The sequence below is a fragment of the Sorex araneus genome, chromosome 2, assembly GCF_027595985.1.
Source record: "Sorex araneus isolate mSorAra2 chromosome 2, mSorAra2.pri, whole genome shotgun sequence".
Taxonomy (NCBI): domain Eukaryota; kingdom Metazoa; phylum Chordata; class Mammalia; order Eulipotyphla; family Soricidae; genus Sorex; species Sorex araneus.
The window spans coordinates 364,772,803-364,796,089 of record NC_073303.1 but is presented as its reverse complement, the minus strand read 5'-3'; the positions used below and the strand labels follow the sequence as shown (position 1 = coordinate 364,796,089).

Genomic DNA, 23,287 nt, shown 5'->3' with positions numbered 1-23,287 from the left:
CTTTTGCTTTCCATTAAAGACACAGTCTCCACTTTTCCTTCCTCCAGAATATCAAAAATATAAAATATAACAGTACAGATGTCCAGGAGAAAAGTCTTCCTATAGGAAATGTGGAGAGTGTTTTATATCTTCCTCAAAAGAGTGACGGTTTCAGTTGATCAAAAACATGTTCATCGATTAAAGGACACAAAACAATTAGAGACATTTTAAAAATAGAGTTACAAAAATACACAAAATGCCCGCAATGAGCCTGAATGTGAACAGAATATCATTAGTTTTGATCTATGTTTTTAAGACTGTAAGAAACTTTTAGGAAATAAAATACTTTTCCTAACTGGTATTTTGGTGGCGTTTTATTTTTTTTTAAGAAAATTCTCTTACATAAAATATAACTATAAGCTACCCTTAAGGTAACATACTAGAAACATACTGGAAAATACACAAGGGTAGAATGCACCTTTAGGATGTATTAAGAGCATGCTATTAGGAGAATATAGAGTTGTAATATTTTTAATAAGAACCTGAAAGCTAAAACAAAAAGAAAATCACACCTAATACTTTTAATTCATTGCATGCACTTCTTAAAAGATTTCTGTTTGATTTGCAGTCTATGAGCTGACTCAACACCAATTTTGGTTTCAGAAGACACAATAAAACAAAGATTTACTGTTCAACCTACAGTGTGTTAAGAAACAAAGGCAAATCTATCTTGACATAGAACTGAACTAAAGCATGAACTTAATATTACAACCTCTGGCTGATTTAGAAACCCAAATTCTAAGTAGAATTATTTATCTCTGAACTGGGCAAAGCATGTTCTCCTGGATAAGAAAGCCCCTTTGCTGTCTTCCTCCCTTCTCCTCCTTCCCCTCTCCCCTCTTCCTCTCCCTCTGTCCCTCCCCTCAGCCTCCCCTCGCCCAGCCCTTGCCCCTTTCTAAAATTACCTTGGCAGAGGTCACACTTCCAGGTAGTATAAAACACAATGCATTAAACAGGGTACACTAAGTCTGTTGTTTTTGATCATCAGAATTGCTAAGAGTCCAAGAAAGAGAAACCGAGTTTAAAAAGCTAAGGAGATAGCTTTAGAAGAATGAAGTTTGGGGCTGGATCCGAAAGATGGATAGTCTGAGTAAAGGGGCAGCCATCAGAGCAAAACCCTCACTGGAGCGATGAAAAGATGAAGACTGGTGAACATGCATGATGCCCACATGACCATAAGCACTCATGGAGAAGCCAGGATACAACCAAATTCATGACAGGTATCAGAGACACCAAGGAGACACGGACATAGTGTCAGCTTCCAAAATTCTCACCTGGGAGGGAGGCCCAAGGGACTCATTACCAAACCGTTAGCATAAGAAACCACTTGATAGGGTTGGAGCTATAGTACATCTGGGTAGGGCGTTTGCCTCGCATGCAGCTGACCTGGGTTCGATTCCCAGAATCCCATATGGTCCCCTGAGCACCGCCAGGAGTAATTCCTGTGCAAAGCCAGGAGTAACCCCTGTGCATCGCTGGGTGTGACCCAAAAAAGCAAAATAAAAGAAAAGAAAAAAAGAAACCACTTGATGTGTGATTTAGGAAGACATCTCCAACAGCAAAGTGAGAACTGATTTCAAAGGACTCAGATGAGGCCAGTGATTCTGAAACAGGGTGACTTGGAGCTCTAGAATGTCTCTCAAATGCCCGAAGGAGAGAGGGGAAACCCAGAGATCGCAGGTCCGTGTTTTTATATGAACAGAGGGGTATGTGTGTGGACAGAATACAGGAAGTTTCATCTGCAGACAGGCTAGGACCCTTCTAAAGAGGGAATCACCAGGTCCAGGGGTTAGCACAGTGGGCAGAGCAACTGCCTCGCACACAGCTGGCGGTTTCAACCCCCACACCGCAAATGGGCTCCCAAGCACCACCAGAGTAAACCCTGAATAGCGTTTGGGGTGTGACCCCAAAATCTGGGGGGAAGCTGAAGGGGTGTAAGGTCACTGGTAGTACAGCTGGATGGAAAAATCAGAAGAGTCTCATGTAAGACTTGAGGGAAGGATATTGAAGAAAGGTCTACTCAACGTAATTTTTAATAATGTTTATAGTAAAGGGGATTGCAATAAGTGAGAGAAATCACAAAAATATTTATATTAGAGAAATGTGGTAGAAAGACAGATTTATAAGTGCATTAAGTGAAAAATATGGCAAACCCACTTAAATAAAAAACAATTTATTCTGCATGGAATGAGATGAGGCCAAGAACCCCTGGGCAAAGTGCCCTGTGGTCCAGAGTTCACTAGAGCCACGACGCTTGCCATGCACACGGCAGGCTGCTTAGACCCCGGGCACCACAGCTCTGCCCCCGAGCCCCACACACAGGGCCAGGAGCAGACCCCACAACTGACAGGCAGGGCTCCCCAGAGTGATCCAAAAACTATAGTAGGTAAAAAAGAAAGACATATTTGAATTGAAGCATGTTTGGGAATTTACCATAGAATGAAACAAAATGGGCTTGGAGCGATAGCACAGCGGGTAGGGCGTTTGCCTGGCACACGGCCGACCCGGGTTCGATTCCCAGCATCCCATATGGTCCCCTGAGCACCGCCAGGAGTAATTCCTGAATGCATAGCCAGGAGTGACTCCTGTGCATCTCCAGGTGTGACGCAAAAAAGAAAAAAGAAAAAAAAGAATGAAACAAAATGAAGAAAATTCCAGAGAGGATGACTGAGGTATGGATAGAACTGGAAGCAAAAGTATAAGTAGTTTGAAAGAAGGCAGGAAAGTGAGGCTAAAAGGATAGAGAAATTCAGAACCCTAAAGGCCATGAGAACGGAACGTGAACAGATACTGCAAAAGATTTCAGTTATTAAGGCTCCAACATGGCACACAGAGGAAAGAGGTCATAGGCAATATATGCACTATAGCACTATAGTCCCGTTGTTCAACGATTTGCTCGAGCGGGCACCAGTAACGTCTCCATTGTGAGACTTGTTGTTACTGTTTTTGATATATCGAATATGCCACGGGTAGCTTGCCAGGCTCTGCCGTGTGGGCGGGATACTCTCCGTAGCTTGCCGGGCTCTTGGAGAGGGACGGAGGAATGGAACCCAGGTTGGCCACGTGCAAGGCAAACACCCTACTGCTGTGCTATCGCTCCAGCCACTATATAAACATATATGTTCTGATATATGCTATATAACATCTATAGTATATAAAATATGTAAATCTAAATATAATATAAATATTAATTTTTAACACCACTATTATTAATGACTTAACAATGACAGTCAATAAGAACTTTAACATTTGAGTTTTATGGCAAGACTACCTATCACCTTCCCTGGCCAGAGCCAGAAGCATGTGCCTGAAGGCAGAGAAGCTGATTTGTATTAGTAGAGTATCCAAAAACGGCAATCAATGAAAACAGTAGCTGACAATCCAGCCAAGCTGCCTTGTATTCTTGAATATAATACAATGGATCCATGATATATCCGTGAGATATTTATCTCTTGTAAGATATAAGAGATGGACACGATACAGCTCTAGGATGTAGTAAGTACTCAAAATATAAGATTATTAGTATCAAGATTACCGTGGATTTTAGGATTAACTTTAGCATACTGCTATTAATCTAGTTTTCTCTTAAAGTACTTTACTACCTTCAGGATTCAACATTCAATCTCTTCTCTTAATCACTGTCACTGTCACTGTCATCCCGTCGCTCATCGATTTGCTTGAGCGGGCACAAGCAACGACTCCATTGTGAGACATGTTGTTACTGTTTTTGGCATATCGAATACGCCACAGGTAGCTTGCCGGGCTCTGCCGTGCAGGCGAGATATTCTTGGAAGCCTGTCGGGCCCTCCGAGAGGGACGGAGGAATCGAACCTGGGTCAGCCTCATGCAAAGCAAATGCCCTACCCGCTGTGCTACAATCTTTTCCATCCTTTTACATTTTCAGACATCTTAAAATACATGTTTACATATGCCACTTGATGTCCAAAACAAAACAAATATTTACACTCCAAAGAACCAATATGTTTTATGACTACTTCTGTTACTGTCAATTACCTTATTTTCAAATCTCTATATACACACAAACTAGGAAAGCTTTTGATCTCTTAATCTCTAAACATACACTGAATAATTGATTTGAAAATAAAGACAGAAAAATCTTACTTTATTATCATAGCAGAGGAATGACAGGTTTAATTGGCAGCAACATGCTCCAAGATCACCTCATAAAGCACTTGAGATACTCCCACCATTTCTTACAGTAAAAAGCTTAAGCACCATGATGTGCTCTAACTGTGGATATTTAGTTCCTCAACAGACAATAAGAAAAACATTGTGATGGCTATATCTGGTATAAGTTACACTGTCACACTGTCGTCCCTTTGTTCATTGATTTGCTCGAGCGGGTACGAGTAACATTTCCATTTGAGACTTGTTACTGTTTTTTTGCATGTTGAATAAATACGCCATGGGTAGCTTGCCAGGCTCTGACATGCAGGCAGGATACTCTCGGTAGCTTGCCGGGCTCTCCAAGAGGGCCAGAGGAATCAAACCCGGGTCAGCCTCATGCAAATCAAACGCCCTACCCGCTGTGCTATCGCTCCAGTCCATCTGATATAAGTATGTATACAGTTAATTTGAAAGTAGGTTGTGAGACTAGAGGTAAAACTCTTAAGGAATGTTTAGTATAGATAGTAAGTTAATGACCTGGAATACATGTTATATGACTGAAAGAAGAAAAAAGCATGGAAACATCTTATAGACTGAAATGAATGGAAATAACCAAGAAAATTTAAATGGAAAGCAATCACACTTCTGGAAGAAAAAGATAGGAGAAAATCTGCATGCCCCAAAAGATAAGAAAATTAAAAAAAAATACAATGTATGCCCAGGAATTTAGAGATGACACTGAGAACATGAGCGTTAAAAAACAGAAGAAGAAAAAGAAGAACTGGTAAACAGCACTTTATCAAAATTGAACTTTTAATCCATAAATGACAGTTAAGAGAATGAAAAAAAAGTTAAATTGGGAAAAAAGTATTTGAAAACTATGCATATATCCAACCGAATACCCATAAAGAACTCTTAATATCCAGCAATAAGAAATCAAGCAGCAGAAAAAAAGATCTGAATGAAAGACCTAAAAAAACGTACTAACAAAGATATATGTGGGCAAATAATCATGTAAAAACATGCTCAATATCACTGATGGCTAAAAAATTTAAATTAAAACCACAGTGAAGTATCACTACATACAGCCCCAAATGTCTGCAGTTTAACAAAGCTAACAACAAATGTTGCTAAGGATACAGCACAAGAAGAAATGTCGTTCATTACAATTAGGAATGTAAATTGTTTCAGCTACCGTGGAAAAGCTTGTCAGCTTCTATAATAGTTATACTCACACTACCACGTGGTCTGGTAATTCTAATGCTAAGCATTTGCCCAACCGAACTGCAACCATATGTTACTGCAAAGCCCTAACCGTGAAGAGTTATAGTAGCTTATTCATAGCCACCAAAAAGTCATCTGCAAACAATCCACAGGTCCTTACACAGGTGACTGGATAAACAAACTTTGGTGGAGTCACATAATGAAACACTACTTAGTAAGAAACAAACTGATTTTATGCAACAATACCCATGAACCTTCAAAGTATTCTGCTAAAAGATAGGAAACAAACGCCAAGGCTTACATGTTGTAAGATTTCATTTGTACAAAATTTTAGGATAGGCAAAATTAGAAGGCTGGACACCTTTGCTGGGATACTGTCATAGGCATCCCCTGCTTTTATTCACTCATTAAACCCAGAGATGTATGTTTAGAGAGTAAACTTCACTGTATAAAATTAGAAAGATAACATTGATGGGTTAAACCAGGCTAGGAATCCAGGAGGGAGTGCACAGAGTAATAACTATAATTGTGGAATGACACGACTTCAATGAAGAATAGAAAGAAAAAAAACAGCTGGCTTTAAGTCACTCTGGACACTAGTTAAAAAGCTAAAGGTATGTGTGATTTGTATAAAGAATTGAAGAAAGATACTATAAAACAAGTACAGCAATGTAAAACAATATATCACGCTAGGAGTAAGAAAACTACAAATAAGCAAAAGAAGAAGGCTAGTTAGAATGTTCTGATGGGTGTTAAAACAGAAGGTCTGAGGACAAATTGCTATTTTAACAGGCAGATACAGAAATAATGACATGTAGATATAATGTAGATATACGTACATGTAGATATATGCACATGTACCTTTTCCTGTTCTGTCCAATGAGAAAAGCAGTCTAAAAGCCGCAAGATCTGCACACACACACACACACACACACACACAGACACACACACACACACACACACACTTGTGCCCAGGGCTTAGCTTCTAATCATGCCATTAAATGGAACCAGGGCTCCTTGGAGAAATGGCTGATTCTAAGACTTAGGCAGGGAAAACACACAATGAGTGGCAAGTAAGTTCTATGCCAGAAGATTATTTTTAAAAATTGGAATCATATCAAAATGACACTGGAGCCAACTTAAAAGAGCTCCTGAAGGTCAGTGCTGAAATAATTTGAGCAAAACCTGATCTATTCCTCAGTTAAATGCCTACTAAGGGCTTGGGGCTCAGTCATTTGGGGACCAAAAACAAGGTCCTGGACGTTGGCGCCAAGGACATTTCCACACGGCATGTATTACATCTATTAACTTTAGTGAAGATTGTGTGGCTTCATTATAATGGTAAAACACAAATTATCTCAAAGAGGAACATATCCACACATGTAATATAAAGACATAAAATGGTACAGCTCCCCCCCCCCGCTAAAAAATGAAGTAATCAGGTGCATGAAATATTTTTATTTCAGCCAGGAAACGTGACAAAATGCCATCAAACTGCTGAAGATATAAACATTCATACACTGTAATGAGCCTAATGCATCTATAGAAGCACATCATTATTCCACTACATTACACTGATTAAATCTCACAATTCATTTTAAAGACCATTCATATCTAACCAATGATTTAAAGGAGGATGAAAAGTTGAATTAACTAAGGGAGCACTGAACATTGCCTCTGGCAGAGCTTTTAAAGAATTAACTTACAAAGTAATAAAAGGATGAAAAATGAGTCACATAAGCCCTAAGATAGCAGAGTACTAAGTGTGCAGAGACTACAAACTTTTACTTTCCAAGGCAACACCACAAATAAAAACAAGACTTGAAAGGCCTGTAATTTAGAGAATCCCTCCTAGGTGAGCGCACGACAGAGGGGGGAAAGAGCAAGGCGGGTGGACAGAACTACTGTCACGGCCATCATTCATTAATGAGACGGCAGACGCAGCTCACCCACTTCCATAGAGAATACCAATAGTGAAGAACTATGAGAGAGGCTGGATGACTGATTCTGATCCACGTGTTGTCACGCTGATCCATGATGAGTGATTTTGGAGCCATTCTACCACCACCCAAGACAGAGTCTAATTTCAGTACCTCTAGTAGGTATTTCAACATTTTTAATTAAAACACGAGAATCAGGTAGTTTTGGCCAACCAGAACACTATGGAAAAGACTACGGAGATTCCTCAAAAGATAAAAACCTAACACCATCTGTTCCTGCAATCCTGAATATGTTTGAAGAAAACACAATTGTTAATGTAAGATTAATGCATCCACCCCATGTTCGTGCGGCAATATTGACATAGCCCAAACATGGAAACAAGCCAAGTATTCAGTATATGCAATATATGTCATGGATGTAATGGAATTTTGTTATATTAGGGAACGCCTGGGCAGGAGACATAATACAGGGGTTAAGGTGCTTGCCTTGCCCTAAGCCAAGCCCAATTCCAATCCTAAGCTGCATATGTTCTCCTGAGCACTGCTGGGAGTGGTTCTGGGCACAGAGCCAGAAGTAAGCCCTGTGCACTGCTGGGTGGGACCCAACCCCCTAAAAAATACTCAGAAAGGAAGTCCTGACATTTGCAACAGTATGCATGGATCTCAAGCGCATTAAGAGAAGTAAAATAAGTCAGACAGGGAGACCCATTTGATCACTCTCCACGTATATGCATGGACGAAAACCTCTCAAGAGGTATTGACAGAAAGGGCTGGGGATTGCCCAGGGCAGAGGTTGGGGGTCCGGGTGAGGAAAAGGGTGACAGTGATCAACAGGTGCACGTGTGCAGTCACCGGAGACGCTAATGGACAGCGTGGTGACTACAGCGCATGCCACAGGCCCTGTATATTGGAAAGCCACTGAGATCACTCAAAAATTCTTCTCACTGAGTACACTAGCGGAGAGGCACCGGTGGCACAGCAGCGTTTACAAGCCTTCCTCTAAAAACCCAGTGGGTTTGGATCTGGGCTTTTCATTTGAAATCTGAATTTTGTGGAGAGGAGGGCAGAGGTCTCTCCCAGGGTAGAGACTCGGGCCCTGATTCCAGGGAAATCGCGGAACTGCTGCAAAGGAGTGAGGGGGCAAGGGCCCCGCAGCCGGGGGCAAAGAACAGGAGAGAAAGTATCGCACCACACTGCACCACACTCCGTCCTCCGGCTGGGAGCCAGGGTGCCAGTGACACAGCCACGCCTCAGCTGTGGACCTCTATGGCCGACAGACATAGGGGACAGCACCTGGGAGTCAGCCCTGGCAGTAAGGAGACAGCCCACGACACCACCAGCAGCTGCCGTGCCCTATGCCAAGCCTCAAAGGACGCAGAGGGTAGGGATGGTGCCCACCAGTCCTGGTTTGCAGTGAAGGCCACGTGGTTGGGGCCATAGCAGCCTGCATGGCAAGGCAACCAGTGAACCAAAACTACGGCCACAACACCACCTACTGGGGAAAACGGAAAGGTGCCTTCGTCCAGTTCCTGAATTCCAGCTACGGCAGGTGAGCCTGATGACGAGGAAACCAAAAAGGGGGTACACGTGCCAAATCTGAAGACAAAGGAGCAAACCTCTGACCAGCAGAAAGGGCAATGGTATGATATCCAAACAGTAAAATGCTAATTTTCCAGAAACCAAATTGAAAGACACAACAGAGCGAAGTCTACCGGAGAATTCAGAGAGAAACTTAGAATGCAAGAAAACCCAGAGAAGCCACGCATGAGATCAAAAGTGAAGTTGGTATGCAGGGGAAGAAACTGGATCCACATGTAAGTGAAAAACAGAGCCAGGAGGTAAAGAACTCAGTGACGGCCACAAAAAAACGGTGGAAACAGAATAGGCGTAAAAGAGAAGAATGACTCCATGAACTCAATGATACCTACAAGGGGTGGGGATGTTTTATTTGAGTTTTGAACACTGTCTGCCCACGGGTGCTCAGGAGCTTACCGTGACAGGGTTTGTGGGAGTCAGTCACATGGTCTCAGGGGACACCATGGTGCTAAGAATCGAACTGGGCTTGGCCACAGGCAAGGCAAGTATCTTAACCGTTATACTATCTCTCTGGCCCTAGAAAAACTTGGTTTTAATGATTTTGTTTTAATGATTACAGAAATGCTCCAAGGATTGTCCAAATCCACTAGAAAAGCAACATACGGATAACGGGAATGGGTATACCAAAATGCAGGGAGGGAGAAGGAAGCAGTGAGGATATTCAAAGAAATACTAATGAAGAATGCCACAAACTTGGGAGGGAAAAGAAAATGAAAGTTCATGGAGATAATTCAATCAGCTTAATCGGTGGCTCATTAAATAGCAGTACTATTAATTTAAGCATATTTAAAAAAATAGTTCATGGAGATAACAGAACATCTTGTTACCTAAACACAAAGGGATCTACGCCAAGAGACATAATAATGAAGTGATCCAGACTCAAGTAAAAGCATGTATCAAAAAGGTGGATGTGACACATAAAGACACTGTGTCAGACTATCAGATCCCAGCAGCACTTTACAGATCAGGAGAAAGTAGCACTGTAGCACTGTCATCCTGTGGCTCATCGATTTGCTTGAGCGGGCACCAGTAACGTCTCCATTGTGAGACTTGTTACTGTTTTTGGCATATGAATATGCCAAAGGTAGCTTGCCAGGCTCTGCTGTGTGGGCGGGATACTCTCAGTAGCTTGCTGGGTTCTCCGAAAGGGATGGAGGAATCGAACCCGGGTTGGCCACGTGCAGGGAAAACGCTCTACCCACTGTGCTATAGCTCCAGTCCCAGGAGAAAGTAGAACAACATATTCATATATATACTCAAAGATCAATGCTGCTGGCCAAGAACATCCCTCCACAAGTCAATATTCAAATGTGATCGGAAAATAAAGGCTTTCTCGGACAAACAAGAGCTGGAAAGAATTCCTCACCAGGAGAGGATTCCTCCTTTCCCCTGTAAGGAAAGCGAGAGGGAACTCAGTCTGGGTGGAAAAAAATCTAAGCTCAGAAAACACTGAACAAGGTAATCAACAGAATTATAAAGTTGCGACTCTGATATCATAACAAGCTATTAAATACCAATTCGTAAAATAAAGGTATAAATAGGAAATGTATAAAAGGGAAATGGCAGGAAAAATTTAAATAAACCAAATTTGTTTAATGATATCACCATCTAAAAATATAATTATGGTGATGGAAACATTAACAGGAGAATAGAAAGGACAGAATTCAAATGGTCAAACAAGGATAAGATTAGAAATAGAAGGATTTCTGGAGATGAAACAAAATCAAATATGCACCACACATAGGAACACTGAAATGTAAAGCAAACCTTAACAAATATATGACACAGTAATAATGAGGGCACTTTTGCACCACACTTACAGAAAACCAGATAAATCTTCCACATAGAAAGTCAACAAGGAAAGAGCAAGAGAAAAGCTGGAACACACACTTGTTCTGCACGAGTCCTGGGTTCAATTCCAGCAACCACATGTTCCCAAGTAAAATCAGGAGCAACCCGCAGGCACTGAGGCAGGATAGAGCCTGAACAGAGCCCGAGCACTGCTGGGAGTGGCCCCAGTCACATACTCCTCAACCCCACATCCCGAAAGAACAGAAAATCATCAAGGAAACAATGGCCTTAAATGACACATGTAGAATATCCCATCTGAAAGTAAGAGTGCGCAAGAGAAAGTTTCAAAGATTGGCTATGTTAGAATATAAAACAAACCTCAAGTTTCTAAAGACTGAAATCACATCAAGCATATTTTCCAATCGTAGCTGCCTAAAATTTGGAACCAATCATAAGGAGCTAGAAAAAAAAAATGACAAACATGTGAAGACTAAGCAACAAGCTAGCAAAGAGCCAGAGGACAAGGAACTCCCCGGCAGAACACAGTGACCCACAGGTGCGAATCCCTCCACCCGGCCCTAACACGGATCCCAAACATAACAGGAGAAGAGGAAAAAAAGCTAATTAAAAAAAAAATAAAAAACTGGGGCTGGAGCAATAGCACATCGAGTAGGGCGTTTTTGCCTTGCACTCGGCCGACCCGGGTTCGATTCCCAGCATCCCATATGGTCCCCCAAGCACCACCAGAGGTAATTCCTGAGTGCATGAGCCAGGAATAACCCCTGTGCATTGCCGGGTGTGACCCAAAAAGAAAAAAAAAAACCACTCTACTATGGGATTGGAGTAATAGTACAGCAGGTAGGGCATTTGCTGTACATGCAGGTAACCTGGGTTCTATCCCTGGCATCACATATGGTCCCCCTGAGCACCACCAGGAGTAATTCCTGAGCACAGAGCCAGGAGTGACCCCTGCACTGCTCAGTGTGACCCAAAAAGCATAAACAAAACAAATTTTAAAAGCCTCTAATAAATAAGATATTAAAAAGAGGAAAAGTAAAGATGCCAACGCCAAAGTATCATAATAAATACACATCCAAGCCTTTAATCTGTTTCTTAGTTACTGCTAGTGGTGACCGGAGCTTCATTTTTCTTGCATGTGACCGTGCACTTTTCCGGACACTCTGTTGAGAATGTGTGCAATTCTCCACTGCATGATCTTGGACCTGTTATCACAGACCAGATATCCACCTATGGGGCATTTTTCTGGATTCTCTGTTAAAATCCACTTTTCATATGCCTGTTTATATTTTTTCCAGTATTTTACCGTTTTAATTACCTTTGCTTTGCAACATAGCTTGAATCAATAAGGCAATACTGATATTGGATGTGACAGTGATCTGGCTAACACATGGGCAACAGAGGAAAGTGGATAAATCAGACTACATCAAAACTGAAACAAGAATAATTCAGAATAGTTCAGAGCCAGGAATAACACCTGACAATCATGAGGTGTAACCCCAAAACAATAACAAAAAGAACCTGCAACTTCTGACACTGTGGTCACAGGACTCCAAAAGAGAACATACAAATGTCTTAGCAAGCATATGAAAACATGATTAATTTCAATAAGCATTAGAAAAGTGCAAATGAAAACACAATTAAATATCATTTCACATAAAAATGGCTGATCGCAATTAAAGAATAAATTAAATGACAAGTATTGGTGAAAATGCAGAGAAATCAGAATCCCTGTGCACTAAGGTAGGGATATAAAAGGGTTCATGGTAGTTCCTCAATTAAAACTGGGCTGAGGCAAGAACTCAACAAGCCAAGTCAATACTTTGCACACATCAAGAGACCCTGGTTTGATACCCAGCTCCAAGCTAGTTCCCCAAGTACAGCCCCTAAACCTCACTAGGTTAGGCCCCCAACTCCAAACAAATAACAACAACAAAATACCACGTGGCCTAGAAATACTTTCTGTGGGTGGAGATCCAAGATAATGTTGAACAGTCTTAAAGAGACACTGATATGTTACTACTAATAAAAGCATTATTGAGGCCAGGGAGATACTACAGCAGGTAGGACACTTGCCTTGTACGCGCTCAACCATACGGGATGCTAGGGACCAAATACTGATCCCAAGGTTTGATCCCCAGCATCCCACGTGATCCCCTGACCCTGCCTGGAGTGGTTCCTGAGTGCAGAGCCAGAAATAGCCCCTGAGCATCACTGGATGTGGCCCACAAACAAACAAACAAAACCAAATGACAGCACTATTTTCCAAGAAGCTAACCAAGTGTTGCAATACATAAATGGATAAGCAACATGCTACATATGCATATGATGGAATATTATTCAACCTCTCCCGCTTGCTACAACACAATTGCTGAGTGAGGGAAGAAAAGCACTATAATTTCACGTACACAATATGAAGAGTCATGAAGCTCCCAGAAACAGAAAGTACCACAGAGCCGACTGAGGCTGCAGTGGGGCAGGAGAAGGGTAGGGAGTTTAGCCTCCACAAACTTACAGCTCCCGGGGTAAACTGTTGCGAAGACAGCTTGTCCAACAACGGAAAACAGCACAAGTGAACAGCATGTTTAGAAGTGTTTAAGACAGCAAACTTCATGAATAACTTTGTAATTGTGTATCTCACGGCAATTCAATAAATAAAAATAGACAGAAAACTTATGTTACATCTGTTTGATTGCTACTCAAGAATTTTAAAAGGGGGATGGCAGGGTAGGACAAAATGAGGTCTTCCTCCTGGGAATTATTTAAAAACTGCTCGATCTGAAATTTAATCTGAAACAATAAACCTAAATATTTGGAGTGAAAGAAAAAAACATTCAAACCCCAAACAACATGCTTCCTGAGAAAGTATACAAATCAGCTTACCAAATCCATATCTATATGGAACATATTAGAGAAACCCTGCACTTACTATGATTCAGAGAGAAAAACAAAAGTATAGCCAAAGTAGTAGATTTATGCTGAACCAATGACAGCAAAGTCAGATGGGCCAAAAAGTAATTATTATAGAGGCCTGTTACATGGATCACAGCTATGAAATGATGACTGAATATGTTTGAACCTACACTCGCACTTTGCAATGACAGTTATAAGAGCCAAAAAGCCCTAAAACCAGAGAGTGAGCCAACCTCTACCTGAAAAGTTAGCACACTTTAAATCAAAGTAATGAAGTCTGTATCAAACACAAATACAGTACATTCAAACTTCCTGCTGCACTACCAGGAGACAACTATTTCAGACAATGCATTCTGAAGTGGAGCGGCTGAAACATTCTGCAAGCAACAGCTGACTACTTTGGGGCTGTGACAGAGAGAGCCTCAAGAAGACCAAAGGGGCTGGAGTGATAGCACAGCGGGTAGGGCATTTGCCTTGCACGCAGCCGACCCGGGTTCTAATCCCAGCATCCAATATGGTCCCCTGAGCACCGCCAGGGATAATTCCTGAGTGAAGAGCCAGGAGTAACCCCTGTGCATCGCCAGGTGTGACCCAAAAACCAAAAAAAAAAAAAAAAGACCAAAGAAGAGAATGAGAGTTTGGTGCATTAAAATGATTTTCGCTTGGAAGTAGAAAAATCATTTTTTAAAAAATGGTTCATTTTTCTGCCTAAAGAAATTAATTTTTTACATCTTTTTTATATGTGTTGGGATCAAGTTAAAATTTCATGTGTTGACAATTATTTTAAAACATAATCCTTAATGTTACCTTTCCTTCTGTTTAAATTTTTTCTTTACGTGTGGGGGCCAGCGAGCTAAGACAGGGGTGGTGATGCATGCCAAGTATGCAGCCAACTCCGGATGATCACCACGAGCACCTGGTACCACGAGCATCACCGGGTGCAACCCCAGAGCCAAGCACGGCCGGGATGGTCCGGGGAATATCTGGGACCACAGAGCCTAAACAGTAGCGTATCCTCAGACCCCTGAATCAAAACCCCAACCAGTTGGCCAAATGCCAGGCCTCTCCCCCAGGCCTCCTGAGCATCACTTGGGACCCGTGCACCCCCCCCCATTAATTAAATCTTGAAAAAAGAGAAATATTTCACACTTAATTTGCTATGTGAAATATCTGGAAAACCCATCCACTCCTTTGACATAAAAAAAGAGTCAAACAAGAAGATGGGTAGGGAAGTGTGGAAGCAACTGTCTGCCCTGCCATCCTCACCCCTTCACAGCTGAGACGCAGAGAGGCAGAACAGGTGCCAGGGCTTCTGACCTGCCTCCTCCCAGGGGACTCCCCGACAGCCTGACTCAGTCAATTACTTCTCCGTGACTCGAAACGCCCTTTGAAGAAGCTGTCCTTTTCCTCCCAGCTCCAGTTATCTGGTTGGAGTCCGGCCCCTTGGCTGCAGAGCTAGTTGTGTTCAGGACAACCACCTTGAGAGCCCCCTTCCTCCCTTCTTCCACCCCTTGGAAAATCTCTGCCCTCAGGTCTTTCTAAGCCAGAGTGCGCGCAGCAAACTGGACAGGGAGATGCTTCGGCCCCTAGTGTCCAGCCAACTTGCACCTGGGGGAGGCCTCGGATGCTCTCAGAATCCTGATCATGCCTGAGAGGAAGTCACATCCGAGATCAAGTGGTCCCTCCAAGCCCTGTGTAAATATTTTATGAAAAGCACTAGAACACTTTAGCTTAAGACTACAAACGCCCAAGGCCGCTAGCTAGCCGTCAGAACTCAGAGATTCCTTTCTAGTTTAGTTTCTCTGGCTTTGATATTTTTCCTGTTTTGTTTTGTTTTCAGAGACTGAATCTCACTTCATAAGGGAGAAAAAGAACAAAAAAATAAAAACAAAACCTGAGGAAGCCAAGCGAGTCACCCTGAGCGGTATACAAAAAAAATCTTCTTTACTTTATGCCTGAGAGAAAAAAAATCTGTTTCAAATAAATTTAAAGTACATCTCTGTACTCACATGCTAGGCCAGAAGAATGAATTATTTAATGAATGCCTAATAATCAGGGAGGCCTAATTTCATCGGATGCCTTTAAATCAGCAGGAATACTTGGATATTAAGGAGAATCCCTCCTGCATCTCTGTCCTCAGAGCTCAGAGCCCTGGAGTCCACGTGCATATTTCAACATGAAACTCATCACCTTTTTCCCAGCAAAATGCAAAGTCCTTTCCAAAGGATTGTGAAAAAAGTGATTACAGCACTGACATTAACTGCAAAAAGATTTAAAAAAACAAACAAACAAACAACAAAATAGGTGGTTGTAGTTGTTTTCATCTCTAAATCAAACAAGGAAAATCTTTTCCAATGATGGGCAAATTTTATAGGACAAACACAGAAAATATGTAGAGAAAAAATTATACAATACTAAGTACTGTTACAGATGACTGGATTGGCATTTAACAGCCTGAAAGAAACCAGATCAATCTCAATCTTGCTGAGGTCAATTCGGTTGCTCAAACCAATAAAACAAAAAAAAAAAAAATTTTTTTTTATGTTTGTGTACTAGAGGTGCTAAAATATTAACCAAGTCTGCAAATGTCATGTACAATGAAACCATTTATAAATATTAAAACACATTTAAAATATTTATTTGTATCAGAATCCGCTTAACAAAAATAGATAGTAGATCTAATAAATCATTAAGACAATATTATTACTAAGAAAAAATATATAAAATACCATAGCTCCCCTAAAAGGGCTGAAGAGGAGAAGAACAGAGCAGGCAAAAACAGTTTTGTATTATTTGACCATTTTAATCCTAGAACTGACAAACAACACTAGAATAAAACCTGTTATTAGGTATTACAAAAAAGTATTATATGTAAAATAGGTTTCAATTTTTCTTGCAATAACTTAAAATTCTTCCAAGCTTAAGATCTAATGTGTATACACAGATTACAACAAGGTTTTGAACTAATGTACTGAAATGATGCAATTATATGTAAAATTTAATTAATATAAAAAGATAATAAAACTGGAGATAGAGTAAAAATTCTAATTCTTGGGGAGAGGAATTGTAGTTCATCAGTAGACCATTTGCCTTGCATGTCTGTGAAGCCCTGAATAGAATTCATGGTATTGCCAATGACATTGAATATAAAATAAAATGAAACAAAGGAAAATAAAAAAACAATAATTTTCAGAATTCAACCAAAATTAGATTTGCTCATAGATTTTCAGCATTTAAAACATAAGACATCCCAAGATTCAAAAGTCAGTTGTTGCTCTTTCAAAACAGGCTTGACAGGACTCTTGACGATCTGTCCTAGAATAATCTGTCCTAGAATAAGGAAAATTTATATTTAAAAGCACACCAGACACTTGTCCTATTACAGAGACATGTTCCGGTATTTGTGTGCAGTGTTTTGTAAAGTACTTTATTTCCATTAGCATTATAAATTTTTGTTCTTCAGCAAATCAGCAAGAGACTAATGGCACAAATCAATATCATACTCTTCATAGCAACTAATATTAGGTCATTTATTATAGCAATGGCCACTCGGAGCTCAGCTAAAGGTTTATCAGGTATTTCCATTTGAACACCATTTTTTAAAAACAATGAGTCACATGTTGAACGAGTTTTTATTTTCCCGAAGTAGTCTTTGTGGGCTTAACGACCAGGAGCTTCTTAAAGCAGGCGGCAGCCGGCAGAAAAATGCTCAAAAATAAGTCAAGTCCGCCAGCATCTCCGAAAAGCCCACTCAGCCGCCAGAAGAGGGGAGGAACACACATCTGCACGCCAGGGAAGGATTTCCGCAGGGTGGCTGCAGAAAGGAGAGGCGTGGGCAGGGGGACACAGCACGTGACAGGGCCTCCAGGAGCTTCTGTTTGGGGACCCGTTGCCAGGCGGGTTTCTCTAAGGAGAACCAGAAGGAAAGGAGCAGGCCAAGAGCGCCCCACTTCACACCACCACAAGCCGCCTCCACCCCTCGATTCCTCGCTATTCCAGGAGGAACTAATTCTGGGATTTTCCTGGGCTCTGCTCCACGCTTTGTCCCAGACTGCTGGCTTGGGGCATGGCACGACTGCCACCACCGCTGGAGAAGACAGTTTCCCCTTCATGACTCACAAGTCGAGTCCGAACAGCCCCATGGATCGAGTATCGCTTTCATGTTTAATTTGCCACTCTGCTCCTCCGATTTCCAGGACTTGGTCAAAGGATACCGGGCAGATCACAAGAATATGAAACACCAACTCCACTCGAGACATAAGGAACCAAAGGGTTTGCCTTCGGATAAGTCGTGACCGATGAAGAAGAAAATTTCCATGTGAATTCCACCCGGTTAGTAGCCAAATGCAGATACGTGTAACAGTTTGATGCTGCTAAATACAAGATCAGTCTAGAGTGCTTAAAATTAAGCCCCAGTGCTCTGCCACTCGGCAGGGAAAACGGAGGCACAAATCCCTCGGGTCCCGACAGGCACAGCGCGGCAGACGGCGTGGGCGCTGCCCGACCGTCTGGCCCGAGACCAGCCCACCCTTCCCACCTCACAAAATAGGAAGGCCCGGGAACAGGGCTTCGTTTCCATGCAGACCACGCGTCTGCAAGACCTCTCCTTCCTAATCTTAATGCACAGTCAGCCGCGCCGACTTTGTGACGACGGCCAGGCCACTAGCCCCCACAGATTTCTGAGGACACCCCAGCCTCTCCTTTCAGCGGCTCACACAGACATTAATCACCAGAGGGGGCTTCGGAGTGACTAGCGCTTCATGAGCAGCCAAGTGATTTCCCCTCCTCGCCACCCCACCATTTTAATTAGTACCACCCACCCCCCTACCCCCAATGCTAAGATACCCTGAGACTAGGACAAAGGACCTAAGGGAGGTGACAAGTAGGCAGGTTGCGGGGAGCCCACAAAGAGCTGACTGGGAGCTGAGGGCTGTTCCCAGCTGAGAGCCTGTCTCTCGGCCTGTGTGTTCTCATGATGCGTTTTAGTCCGAGGGGACTGAGCACCCCACTCTCCCGCTCCCGGAAGCCGGGAGCAAAGCAAAGTAGAAAGCAGGGCTGCGGGATGCCACCCGAAGGTAACCAAACTGCCAACAAATGCAAGACAATATGAAACAGGAGGGCGGGGTTGATTGGAAGAACAGAGCGGGAAAGGCAGGAGGCAGGATGAGTTCAAACACACAGTTGTGGTGTTCAGAGACCCAGCACCACTGTCTCCCAGAAGCCCACCCAGGAAACACCGATCCTGGCTGTTACTAGAAACAAAATAAAGCAAAAGCCAGGGAGGGTTTTGGAAAGAGTTCAACAGAAATACTTTAAGCCTTTAAAAGATCTGATCAGCTAGTGGTCTGAGCCTTTGGTTATCCAGAAAAAAGTCCTTTCTCAGAAAAACGGGAGTCCCAAGTAACTGAGGGACGTATGAAAAGAGGAAGAAGCTGTATAGTTCCCGGCCTTCCCAGGAGAGGGGAAAGGCTCATTTGGATCGTATTTATCAAGCCCTTCCCTACCCCTCCTCCCAGCCTCTTCCCACCAGCAAACTCTGAAAATATCTGCACACTAAAAAACACTCCACCACTAACACTATTTCGACCAGTTACAAATACTTTCTTCCGCTGCCTGCAAAACATATAGTTCCCCCTTACCTTCTGGAAAATTGTTGGTCCGTCCACATTTGTGCTCAGAATGACCACTACTTTATAATCACCAGGAAAGTGACTTCAATTGCAGGTTAAAATAGGTACTACAGTGTGGCGTGCTGAAAGTCAAACCCCAAACATTTACTGGGAGTGTCTTTCATTGAACAAAGAAATCCTATTCTGCTTCCAAAGGGGATAAAAAGACGAGTCTAACCCTGGTAACCTTAACACAAAAGGAAGCTAAAAAGGCAGGGACTCGATAAGAACAAAGGATTGTTCTTTCTGATGACATCAATACGTATTAAACACGATGTGTTACACATCCTTCTATCAATATCTGAGATGATAAATTTGCAAATTAATACTACATCGGCCATAACTGCATCAAATTACAACAGCATCCTCTTTAGAGGAGATTCTGATTTATATAATGGTAGTGACTTTTATGTGTTCAATGTTTCTGAAATCAGAGGAGATGAGCTACGGAGAGCGAGCAGAATACAACGCACAAGAAATAATTACACTCGTGACCTCGTGCCCTGTCAGGTCACTGGATCGCAGGCCAAAGCAAATCAGGAAGCCAGAGCATTTACCTCACAACAGTCCCCGCCTGGAGTGAGGAACGGGAGTCGGTGTATTTCATAAACTAGCAGGTGCTTGACCTCATAAAAAAAAAAGTCAATTATCAAAATGCTACATGTAGAATGTCAAAACTAAGAAATATATAATATTGGGTTCTGCTAAATATTTTCCTTCCCAACTATGACTGAGAGAACTCAATATTTTATCTGTATCCACATTATCTGACAATAGTTTCACAGAATAGCATTCATCCTTCCCTCATAACAATGATCAAGGACTTTTTTAAAACATATTTTTGAACACACAATTAGAAAAACACACTAAGGAACAGCAACTCGAAACATGAGATACGCCACTGTTACAAGAATGTGCGCAGTTTTAATCATCCAAATCTATTCCACAAGTACGAAGATCACAACAGCACACTTCTCCAATTTTCTATCATAGCTGATAGAAAACTGGATAGAAATGGATAGAAAGTCCATTACCGAATGCATTTTGTAAAGGATAAACTGCTTCCTAGCCGTGTCAAGGACAGAGCTTAATTATCTGAAGCAAAACCCTCCATTAGAACTCAGTTTTTATGAAAATTTGCGAACCGGCTTTTCAGTTAAATCAGACTATTACTCCTCTTCCTCCCTGGAGATTTCAACTCAATTGTCAGAATCCCTGAGCAATAATAAATTAAAGTGAATCTGAGGCAGTGACAGTAAGGATTCTCAGACGACAGGGAGGAAGGCGACAGCTTGAGAACAGGCATGTGTTTCAAAGTTTCTCCTTTAATCTGAACCGTCCCAAGCAAAGCAAAGGTGCCTGGCTAACCCACTGCTTTCTCAAGAAAACTCTACATGCACCCCGTGGCTATAACCAGTTGACTAAAACTGTCACCTTCTTCCCACCTCAGTCACTGTCTGACTGTGAAGTCAGAGAAAGTTACTTCCCACTTGAAACCTCACAGCCTCACCTCTCAGGGAAAGTCCCCGCACCCACTGGCACAATGGGACACTCTGGTCCTCGGAGGGTAAAAATATTTCCTCTGTTTCAGGCAAATATTTAACAAATGGGCTCTTAGCCTAAGCTCAGTCATAAGTCAGGAGCTGCCAATACTGTTTCAGCAACTATTGTGTATTTTTTCAATGTCAAAAATAATACAAATCATCCCAGCCAAAAAAAAAATAATAATCTCATGAATGTTCTACTTCCCAGAAAAAAAATTTTTTTTTCTAAGTATCTTACCCATTTTAATGATGAAGAAGGTTCCTATGCTGGAGTGGGTTTTAAGTTCCTAAACTAATGCTTTTATGTGGTGACTTGCTCCGACCACCATCTCCTGAAACATTAATGACAGCCAGAGAGGCAATTCCACTCTAAGCACGGTGGCGCAGGCACGGGCTGCCCACCAGCTGGCTCCGTAACCTTTGATCCCTCCGGACAGCAAATCTGCTCAATAGCCCTACATGGGGATGCCTCATTTGCTGTTTGCTTTCTGCTTTCACACATCCAGAATTCCTACTCCTTCGGCTTGACGTCCTTTTTATTAAAACAGAAACCTCCCAGGAAAGCAAACTAACACTAATTTTACACTGCCTGTAAAAGTTCCAGAATAGAATAATACATCCTATCAAATGGTGCTTGTGTGAGATGTCTTAAGTTACTCAGAGAAAGCGCATTTGCCTCTTCTTTGGCTAAAAGTACAATTATAGTAAGTGAAATTGCAAGTAAGCTGGCTTTGGGTTAATGTATGAAGTACTCCAGGATACTAAAACTAAATCCCAAGGACATTAATTACGTAAATGGAAAGGTTTCGAGTTGACCAATCACATTTATGCTTATTTGAACAATGTCGAGAACCACTAGGCAATTATCTTATGGGTCTTTTTCTGTTCCATTTTGCTGTTGCTGAATTTTACTACAGCTGGGAAAGGCACTGTGTGAGAGCAGTATTAGATGAGTCAAGAATCTCCTCATTCCTCCATCTCCAAACCCATCTGAGAGCTGAGGACACTGAAAAGAAGCAAGATTTAAAAACAAAAACAAAAACAAAAAACAAAACCAGGGTTAAGAGAATGAATTTTGTAGTTTGACACTTTTTAATGTGTGGATGGACTGGAACAATAGCACAGTGGGTAGGGCGTTTGCCTTGCAAGTTCAACCTGGGTTCGATTCCTCTGTTCCGTCTCTCTCAGAGAGCACGGCTACTGTGAGTATCCCGCCCGCACAGCAGAGCCTGGCAAGCTACCGGTGGCGTATTCGATATGCTAAAACCAGTAACAAGTCTTACAATGGAGACGTTACTGGCACCCGCTCGAGCAAATCGATGAGCAATGGGAGGAGAGTACTACAGTGCTCTCCTCTGTACTACAATGTATGGATGGGGCCGGCGGGGGGAAGAGGGGTTGAAAACAATACCTGTTCAATGAAGCAATAACACCACCAGGTACCTAGCAAAAGCCTAGTAAAAGTTCAAGTACTGGTGGCATCATCAGGATCTTGCTCACACTGTCCTCTCTGGACCCACAGGGAGCCCTCAACTCTCTCGACACCATGTTTTCGTCACGGCTTTCCAGGAGTAGGCTGTCACTATATCGTGCCTAGGACTTGTAGTTAATTCATTCTCTTCTTCCCAGGAAAAAATAAACAAAGCATCCTGTTCACAGTCGTCACTAAGGGCCCCTCCCCAGACTGTTAAGAACACAGCAACAGCACTGTACTAACTAAACGTTGTGTTTTTCTTAGACATTTGTGTGGAATCTGCAAAAAATGAATTAGCATTTTTTTTATTCTACCCATCCCACACTTCAAGTTCTATCTTTTTTTGTTGTTTGTTTAAGAGTTTTGAGCCATACCCAGTGGTGCTTAAGGGCGCTTCCTGACTCATGCTTGAAAGCCAATCCCAACAGCAGTAGTGCTGGGAATCAGACCCCAAAGCATGTCCCCACAACCCTCCACCAGGCCACCCTCCCACCCTTCCTTCCTCCCTCCCCCCTCCCTCCCTCCCTTCCTTCTTTCTTTCCTCTCCTTCCTTCCTTCCTTCCTTCCTTCCTTCCTTCCTTCCTTCCTTCCTTCCTTCCTTCCTTCCTTCCTTCTTCCTTCCTTCCTTTTTTGTGTGGGGGAGGGAGGGCAGGTAAACCCAGCAATGCTCAGGGCTTACCCCGCACTCAGGAATCACTCCTGGCAGGACTTGGGGGGCCACACGGGATGCCAGGGATTGAGCCTTCCCTGCCGTACTATCTCTCTGGCCCTAGCTACCCATTTGCTGTTCTCCCTCAACCAGCTCTTTATTTTGTAGGAGTCACACCTCCAACATCAACTTGCCAAGGGGGCTGCCTTCTGCGTCTGTACACCGCAGGTCATTCTCTAATGGGTGGGCCACACATTCGCAAGGACTTCCCAGCAGAGATGCTCGGATCAGAGCCAGGAGGC

At 42.5% G+C, this 23,287-nt stretch overlaps 1 protein-coding gene across 1 annotated transcript in view; it reads right to left on the bottom strand.

Annotated features, from left to right (window-relative positions):
- Positions 1-23,287, bottom strand: part of WDR7 (WD repeat domain 7) — a 344,916-nt gene that overhangs the window by 209,314 nt on the left and 112,315 nt on the right. The window lies entirely within an intron of this gene.